The sequence below is a fragment of the Sapajus apella genome, unplaced genomic scaffold (assembly GCF_009761245.1).
Source record: "Sapajus apella isolate SASKATOON/1434 unplaced genomic scaffold, GSC_monkey_1.0 scaffold40, whole genome shotgun sequence".
Taxonomy (NCBI): Eukaryota; Metazoa; Chordata; class Mammalia; order Primates; family Cebidae; genus Sapajus; species Sapajus apella.
In genome coordinates this window covers 21,502,823-21,512,525 of record NW_022436980.1, presented here as the reverse complement: position 1 = coordinate 21,512,525, position 9,703 = coordinate 21,502,823, and positions in this window count along the sequence as shown.

The window sequence follows — 9,703 nt, the reverse complement described above, 5'->3', positions numbered from 1 at the left end:
CATTCCGCATTCCTCAATCCATTCATCATCATCAGTGGTATTTGTGTTCAATGCTGTCATGCAAAGCTATTTGCCAGCAATTATTAAAAAGAAAGCCATAAGGTCATACATTTAGGAGACAAAGCAAAACCAATTATTACAATGTGTACTATGAAGACATCAATCCATTAGGGGGAAAAATCATTAAGCTCCACAAAGATACTTTTACATCAAGGATTATCTTGTCTTCAGAGACCTAAAGTAAATGAAGTGATTATCTGTCACTCACAGTTTCTCTTCCCTGAAATGAAATCCACAACGGCTGTGACATTGCTGCATAGCACCTTGCCTGTCTCTTTTTGCTCACCGTTTTACTTATATTCTCACTGGTTGATTTCCCTGGACTTTCCCTATTAGCTGCTTTTATCAAAAGAAAACAACAAAAATATTCTCAGAGGCCATGTGTGGTGGCTCATGCCTGTAATTCCAGCACTTTGGGAGGCCAAGCTGGGAGGATGACTTGAGTTCAAGAGTCTGAGACTGGCCTGGGAAACATGGCGAAACCCTGTTTCTACAAAAAAATACAAAAATTAGCTGGGCATGATGGTGCGTGCCTGTGGTCCCAGCTACAAAGGAGGCTGAGGTGGGAGGATCACCCAAGTCCAGGAGGTAGAGGCTGCAGTGAGCTGAGGTCACACCGCTGCACTCCATACTGGGTGACAGAGCAAGACCCTGACTCAAAAAAACCAAAAAAACAAAAAAGAAACTTGAAGAGTTCATTACTAGAAACATTTTATGTAGCAAATGTCCTGCCACAGTGCTAGTACTATTCTTCTCAGCTTCTTAGACAAAGAAAGCGTCTGTTTTAAACATACATTTTTTCTCTTCTCTTTCTACTCTTTTACATCTCTGTTCTTCTCCTTCTTCCTCCTCGCCTTCTCCTCATGCCCCTCTCCTCTTCCTCTTTCTTTTCTTTCCTCCTCCTCTCCTCCTTCTCTTCCTTATCCACCTTCTCCTTACTCTCCCCATTCCATGATTACCTTAATATGAAAATTTTGATTCTAATCAGTTTTCCAATGCCACTCATAAAATAACATGTACATAGTGATCGCTATTTGCAGGGCAGTGTTCTAAGCACATTACATATATTGACTTATTTAATCTTCTCAACAACCCTAGGAGATGGGCAGTATTGATAAATACTTTCATAGAAAGAAAACTGAAATATCAAATATCAAAAAGTTACGTAATTTGCCATTGGTCACGTGCTAATGAGGTCTGATGTGGTTTGGCTCTGTGTCCCTACCCAAATCTCACCTTGAACTGTAATAATCCCCTTTTTAAGGGTGGGATCAGATAGAGATAATTGAATCATGGGGGCAGTTTCCCCCAGGCTGTTCTCATGATACTGAGTGAGTTCTCACGAGATCTGATGGTTTTATAAGGGGCTTCTCCCTTCACTAGGCTCTTGTTCTCTTTCTTGCCGCCCTGTGAAGAAGTGCCTTCTGCCATGGTTGTAAGTTTCCTGAGTCCTCCCCAGCCATGAGGAACTGTGAGTTGATGCAACCTCTTTCCTTTATAAATTACCCAGTCTCAGGTATTTCTTCTTCATAGTAGCATGAGAAGGGACTAATACAAGGTCTGAACATAGCACTGTGATTAAATGTCCACGCCTGAACCAGTAATATGCACCATTCCTCTAACTCTAACATCTTCCAGAGCAGCAATTTTCTTAGAGACTAAGGAAGAAGGAAATTAACATATACTGATCCCCTAATTTGTGCCAGGCCCTCACATGTGCCATATAACTAGCTCCCTGCAACAATACTGCAAGTTAGGCATTATTATCCCTGCTTTACAGACAAAGTTAAAAACATTGTTAAATGTCTCACTGTGAACTGCGAAAACAGATTTTCATGTAGCTGATTCTGTAAGTTACCGTCTTTTAGAACGTATTAGAGAATTTCCTGTAACTAGAGATGCAGCAAGTAGCCTTTACCTGAGGCCTCAACTTTGTCATTGTCTTCATGGTCATTCCGATATTTGTGTCTAAATAACCTCTTGCACACTCTAGAGAACATGAACTAGCTAGTCAAGGTTGTATCTGCCTCCTTTAACCTGGCCCTACAAATTTATTGACCGGGTGCTGTGGTTCACATCTGTAATTCCAGCACTTTGGGAGGCCAAGGTGGGTGGATCACCTGAGGTCAGGAGTCTGAGACCAGTCTGGCCAACAACCAGACTGGGAAATCCCATCTCTACTAAAAATACAAATATTAGCTGGGTGAGTGGTGCATGCCTGTAATCCCAGCTACTTAGGAGGCTGCAGCAGGGGAATCATTTGAACCTGGGGAGGTAGATGTTGCAGTGAGCCGAGATCATACCACTGCACTCCCACTTGGATGATTTAGCGGAACTCCATCTCAAAAAAATAAATAAATAAAAGAATTTATTTATTTATTTCTATACTATTGTACTTTAGGTTCTGGGGTACATGTGAAGAACATGCAGGATTGTTGCATACGTATATACATGGCAATGTGGTTTGCTGCCTCCATCCCTATCACCTATATCTGGCATTTCTCCCCATGTTATCTCTCCCCAACTCCCTACCCCTCACTGACCGTCGCCTATTCTGCCCCAACAGACCTCAGTATGTGATGCTCCCCTCCTTGTGTTCATGTGTTCTCATTGTTCAACACCTGCCTATGAGTGAGAACATAGGGTGTTTAATTTTCTGTTCTGGTGTCAGTTTGCTGAGAATGATGGTTTCCAGGTTCATCCACGTCCCTACAAAGGACACGAACTCGTCGTTGTTTTTTTTTGAGATGGAGTTTCGCTCTCGTTACCCAGGCTGGAGTGCAATGGCGCGATCTCGGCTCACCGCAGCCTCTGCCTCCTGGGTTCAGGCAATTCTCCTGCCTCAGCCTCCCGAGTAGCTGGGATTACAGGCATGTGCCACCATGCCAGCTGATTTTTTGTATTTTTAGTAGAGACGGGGTTTCACCATGTTGACCAGGATGGTCTCAATCTCTTGACCTTGTGATCCACCCACCTCGGCCTCCCAAAGTGCTGGGATTACAGGCGTGAGCCACCGCGCCTGGCCTGAACTCATCGTTTTTTATGGCTGCATGATATTCCATGGTGTATATGTGTCACATTTTCCCTGTGCAGTCTATCATTGATGGGCATTTGGGTTGGTTCCGAGTCTTTGCTCTTGTAAACAGTGCTGCGATGAACATACGTGTGCATGTGTCTTTGTAACAGAACAATTTATAATCCTTTGGATATATACCCAGTAATGGGATTGCTGGGTCAAATGGAATTTCTATTTCTAGGTGCTGGAGGAATAACCACACTGTCTTCCACAGTGGTTGAACTAATTTACACTCCCACCCACAGTGTAAAAGTGTTCTTATTTCTCCACATCCTCTCTAGCATCTGTTGTCTTCAGATTTTTAAATGATCACCATTCTAACTGCTGTGAGATGGTATCTCAATGTAGTTTTGATTTGCATTTCCCTAATGACCAGTGATGATGAGCATTTTTTCCTATGTTTGTTGGCCTCATGTATGTCTTCTCTTGAAAAATGTCTGTTCATATACTTCACCCACTTTTGAATGTGTTTGTTTTTCTCTTGTAAATCTGTTTTAGTTCTTTGTAGATTCTGGATATAAGTTTTTTGCCAGATGGGTAGATGCAAAAATTTTTCCCATTCTGTTGGTTGCTGGTTCACTCTAATGATTGTTCTTTTGTTGTGCAGAAGCTGTGGAGTTTGATTAGGTACCATTTGTCTATTCTGGCTTTGGTTGCGAATACTTTTGGTGTTTTAGTCATGAAGTCCTTGCCTACGCCTATGCCCCGAATGATATTTCGTAGGTTTTCTTCTAAGGTTTTTATGGTTTAGGACTTATGTTTAAGTCTTTAATCCATCTGGAGTTAATTTTAGTGTAAGGTGTCAGGATGGGGTCCAGTTTCTGCTTTCTGCACATGGCTAGCCAGTTTTTCCAACACCATGTATTAAACAGGAATCCTTTCCCCATTGCTTGTTTTTGTCAAGTTTGTCAAAGATCAGATGGTTGTAGATGTGTGGTGTTGCCTCTGAGGCCTCTGTTCTGTTCCATTGGTCTATATCTCTGTTTCGGTAATGGTACCATGCTGTTTTGATTACTGTAGCCTTAGATATCGCGATGCATCCAGCTTTGTTTTTTTTTTGTTGGTTTTTTTTTTGCTTAGAATTGACTTGGCTATGTGGGCTCTCTTTTCGTTCCATATGAAGTTTAAGGTGTTTTTTTCCAGTTCTGTGAAGAGGGTCATAGGTAGCTTGAAGGGGATATCATTGAATCTATAAATTACTTTGGGCAGTATGGCCATTTTCACAATATTAATTCTTCCTAACCATGAGCATGGAATGTTTTTCCATCTGTTTGTGTCCTCTCTTGTTTCCTTGAGCAGTGGTTTGTAGTTCTCCTTGAAGAGGTCCTTTACATGCTTTGTTAGTTGTATTCCTAGGTATCTTATTCCTTTGTAGCAATTGTGAATAGCAATTTGTTCTTGATGTGACTCTCTTTAAGTCTGTTATTGGTGTATAGGAATGCTTGTGATTTTTGCACATTAATTTTGTATCCTGAGACTTTGCTGAAGTTGCTTATCAGTTTCAGGAGATTTTGGGCCAAGGCAATGGGGTCTTCTAAATATACAATCATGTTGTCTGCAAATAGAGATAATTTGACTTCCTTCTTTCCTATTTGAATACCCTTTATTTCTTTTTCTTGCCTGATTGCTCTGGCTAGAACTTCCAATACTATATTGAATAGGAGTGGTGAGAGAGGGCATCCTTGTCTAGTGCCAGATTTCAAAGGGAATGTTTCCAGTTTTTACCCAGTCAGTATGATTTTGGCTGTGGGTTTGTCATAAATAACTTTATTATTTTGAGATATGTTCCGTCGATACCCAGTTTCTTGAGAGTTTTTAGCATAAAGGCTGTTGAATTTTGTCAAAGGCCTTCTCTGCATCTATTGAGGTAATCACGTGGTTTTTGTCTTTGGTTCTGTTTATGTGGTACATTACATTTATAGACTTGTGTATGTTGAACCAGCCTTGCATCCCTGGGATGAAGCCTACTTGATCGTGATGGATAAGTTTTTGATGTGCTTTTGCTATTGGATTGCCAGTATTTTATTGAAGATTTTTGCAGGTTTTCGTATCAGGATGCTGTTGGTCTCATAAAATGATTTGGGAAGGATTCCCTCTTTTTGGATTGTTTGGAATAGTTTCAGAAGGAGTGGTACCAGCTCCTCTTTGTATGCCTGGTAGAATTCGGCTGTGAACACATCTGGACCTGGGCTTTTTTTGGATGGTAGGCTGTTAATTGCTGCCTCAACTTCAGCCCTTGTTTATTGATCTGTTCAGGGTTTCAACTTCCTCCTGGGTTTAGGCTTGGGAGAGTGCAAGTGTCCAGTAATTTATCCATTTATTCCAGGTTTACTGGTTTATGTGTATAGAGTTGTTTGCAGTAATCTCAGATGGTGGTTTGTATTTCTGTGGAATCTGTGGTGATATCCCCTTTATCATTTTTTATAGTATCTATTTGATTATTCTCTCTTTTCTTTTTTATTAACCTGGCTAATTGTCTATTTCGTTGATCTTTTCTAAAAACCTGCTCCTGGATTATTGATTTTTTGAAGGTTTTTTTGTGTCTCTATCTCCTTCAGTTCTGCTCTTATCTTAGTTGTTTCTTGTCTTCTGCTAGGTTTTGAGTCTTTTTGATCTTGCTCCTCTAGCTCGTTCAATTTCGATGATAGGGTGTCGATTTTAGATCTTTCCTTGCATCTCATCTGGGCATTTACTGCTATAAATTTTCCTCTAGACACTGCTTTAAATGTGTCCCAGAGTTCTGGTACATTGTGTCTTTGTTCTTATTGGTTTTCAAGAACATCTTTATTTCTGCTTTCATTTCATTTTTTATCCAGTCAACATTTAAGAGTCGGTAGTTCAGTTTCCAAGAAATTGTGTGGTTCTGAGTTAGTTTCTGAAACCTGAGTTCGAATTTGATTGCTCTGTAGTCTGAGAGACCCTTTGTTATGATTTCTGCTCTTCTGCATTTGCTGAGGAGTGATTTACTTCCAATTATGTGGTCAATTTTAGAGTAGGTGTGATGTGGTGCTGAGAAGAATGTATATTCTGTGGATGGGGGTGGAGAGTTCTGTACATGTCTATAGGATTTTCTTGGTCCAGATCTGAGTTCAGGTACTGGATACCTTGTTAATTTTCTGTCTCATTGATCTGTCTAATATTGACAGTGGAGTGTTAAAGTCTCCCACTATTTTTATGTGGGAGTCTAAGTCTCTTTGTAAGTCATTAAGAATTTGCTTTATGTATTTGGGTGCTACTGTATTGGGTGTGTATATATTTAGGATCATTAGCTCTTCTTGTTGCATTGATCATTTTATCATTATGTAATGTCCTTCTTTGTCTCTTTTGATCTTTGTTAATTTAAAGTCTATTTTATCAGAGACTAGGATTGCAACTCCTGCTTTTTTTTCCCTCTAAATTTGCTTGGTAAGTCTTCCTCCATCCCTTTATTTTGAGCCTATGCGTATCCTTTCATATGAGGTGAGTTTCCTGAATACAGCACACCAATGGGTTTTGACTTTTTATCCACTTTGCTAGTCTGTGTCTTTTGACTGGGGCATTTAGCCCATTTACATTTAGGGTTAATATTGTTATGTGTGAATTTGATCCTGTCATTTTGATGTCAGCTTGTTGTTTTTCCTATTAGTTGACACAGTTTCTTCATTGTGTCAATGCTCTTTACCATTTGGTACATTTTTGGAGTGGTTGGTACTGGTCATTCCTTTCTATGTTTAGTGCTTCCTTCAGGTGCTCTTGTAAAGCAGGCCTGATGGTGATGAAACCTCTGAGCAATTGCTTGTTCATAAAAGATTTTATTTCTCTTTCACTTATGAAGCTTAGTTTGGCTGGATATGAAATTCTAGGTTGAAAGTTCTTTTTTTTTAAGGATGTTTAATATTGGACCCCACTCTCTTCTGGCTTGTAGAGTTTCTGATGAGAGATCTGCTGTGAGTTTGATGGGCTTCCCTTTGTGGGTAACCCAACCTTTCTCTCTGGCTGCCCTTTGCATTTTCTCCCTTTCAACCCTGGTGAATCTGACAATTATGTGCCTTGGTGTTGCTCTTCTTGAGGAATATCTTTGTGGTATTTCCTGGACTTGAATATTGGTCTGCCTTGCTAGGTTGGGGAAGTTCTCCTGGATCATATTGTGAAGAAGGTTTTCCAGGTTGGATTCATTCTCTCTGTCACATTCAGGTACACCTATCCAATGTAGATTAGGTCTTTTCACATAATCCCATATTTCTTGGAGGCTTTGTTCATTTCTTTTCACTCTTTTTTATCTAATCTACTCTTCTCATTGTATTTCATTGAGTCAATCTCCAATCTCTGATATCCTTTCTTCTGCAGTGGCTGCAGAACAGTAAGGTTGCTGCCAGTTTCTTCTTCTGTTATCTTTGTCCCAGAGGGATACTTGCAAGATGTCAGTCCGAGCTCTCCTTTATGAGGTGTTTCTTTGGCTATACGGGGGTTGGGGACCTGCTTGAGGAGACAGCCTGTCCCTTATTGGAGCTCAAATGCTGAAAAAAGGCAGCAGCATATCAGGAAATTATAAATAAAGCCCCACCTTCCCAGGACAGAGCACCTGGGAAAAAAAGGATGACTTTTTGTGCTGGTTTCTTCCCATCTTTGTGGATTTATCTACCTGTGGTCTTTGTAATTTGTGACTTTTGGATGGGGTCTCTGTGTGGGTGTCCTTTTTGTTGATGATGAAGTTATTTCTTTCTGTTTCTTAGTTTTCCCTCTAGCAGTCAGGTCCCTCTGCTGTAGGACTGCTGGAGGTCCACTCCAGACCCTGCTTGCCTGGGGATCACCTGCAGTGGCTGCAGAACAGTAAGAGAGTGGGGGCCAATACTCAACATCCTTAAAGAAAGGGACTTTCAACACAGAATTTCATATCCAGCCAAACTAAGCATCACAAGTGAAGGAAAAATAAAATCCTTTGCGAACAAGCAAGTACTCAGAGATTTCATCACCACCAGGCCTGCTTTACAAGAGCTCCTGAAAGAGGCACTAAAATAGAAAGGAGCATCCAGTACCAGCTACTCCAAAAACATACCAAATGCTAAAAAGCATCTACACAATGAAGAATCTGCATCAACTAACAGGCAAAACAGCCTGCTAGCATCAAAATGGCAGGATTGAATTCACACATAACAATATTAACCCTAAATGTAAATGGACTAAATGCCCCAATCAAAAGACACAGACTGGCAAATTGGATAAAAAGGCAAAACCCATCGGTGTGCTGTATCCAGGAAACCCATCCCACATGCAAGGATACACAAAGGCTCAAAATAAAGGAATGGAAGAAGATTTACCAAGCAAATGGAGAGCAAAAAAAGCAGGAGTTTCAATTCTCATCTCTAATAAAAGAGACTTTAAAGCAACAAAGATCAAAAGAGACAAAGAAAGACATTACATAATGGTAAAAGAATCAATGCAACAAGAAGAGCTAACAATCCTAAATATATGCTCACCCAATACAGGAGCACCCAGATACATGAGACAAGTTGTTAATGACTTACAAAGAGACTTAGATTCCCGCACAATAATAGTGGGAGGCTTTAACACCCCATTGTCAATATTAGACAGATCAATGAGACAGAAAATTAACATGGATATCCAGGACTTGAACTCAGACCTGGACCAAGCAAACCTAATAGACATTTACAGAACTCTCCACCCCAAATCCACAGAATATACATTTTTCTCAACACCACATGGCACCTACTATAAAACTGACCACATAATTGGAAGTAAATTACTCCTCAGCAAATGCAAAAGAACGGAAATCATAACAAACAGCCTCTCAGACCATAGTGCAATCAAGTTAGAACTCAGAATTCAGAAACTAACTCAGAACTGCACCGCTTCATGGACTGAACAACTGGCTCTTGAATGTTGACTGGATAAACAATGAAATGAAGTCAGAAATAAAGATGTTCTTCAAAACCAAAGAGAACGAAGACACAACATACCAGAATCTCTGGAACACCTTTAAAGCAGTCTCTGGAGGAAAATATATAGCAATAAATGCCCACATGAGAAGCAAGGAGAGGTCTAAAATTGACACCCTATTCTAAAAATTGAAAGAGTTAGAGGAGCAAGATCAAAAAAACTCAAAACCTAGCTGAATACAAGAAATAACTAAGATCAGAGCAGAACTGAAGACACAATAAACCCTTCAAAAAATCAATAAATCCAGGAGCTGGTTTTTCGAAAAGATCAACAAAATAGACAGTCCACTAGCCAGATTAATAAAAAAGAAAAGAGAGAAGAATCAAATAGATGCAATAAAAAACGATAAAGGGGATATCACCACAGTAATACAAACCATCATCAGAGATTATTACAAACTACTCTATGCACATAAACTAGTAAACCTGGAACAAATGGATAAATTCCTGGAAACTTGCATCCTCCCAAGCCTAAACCAGGAAGAAGTAAAAACCCTGAATAGACCAATAACAAGGGCTGAAGTTGAGGCTGCAATTAAGAGCCTACCACCCAAAAAAAGCCCAGGTCCAGATGGCTTCACAGCTGAATTCTATGAGACATACAAAGAGGAGCTGGTACCATTCCTTCTGA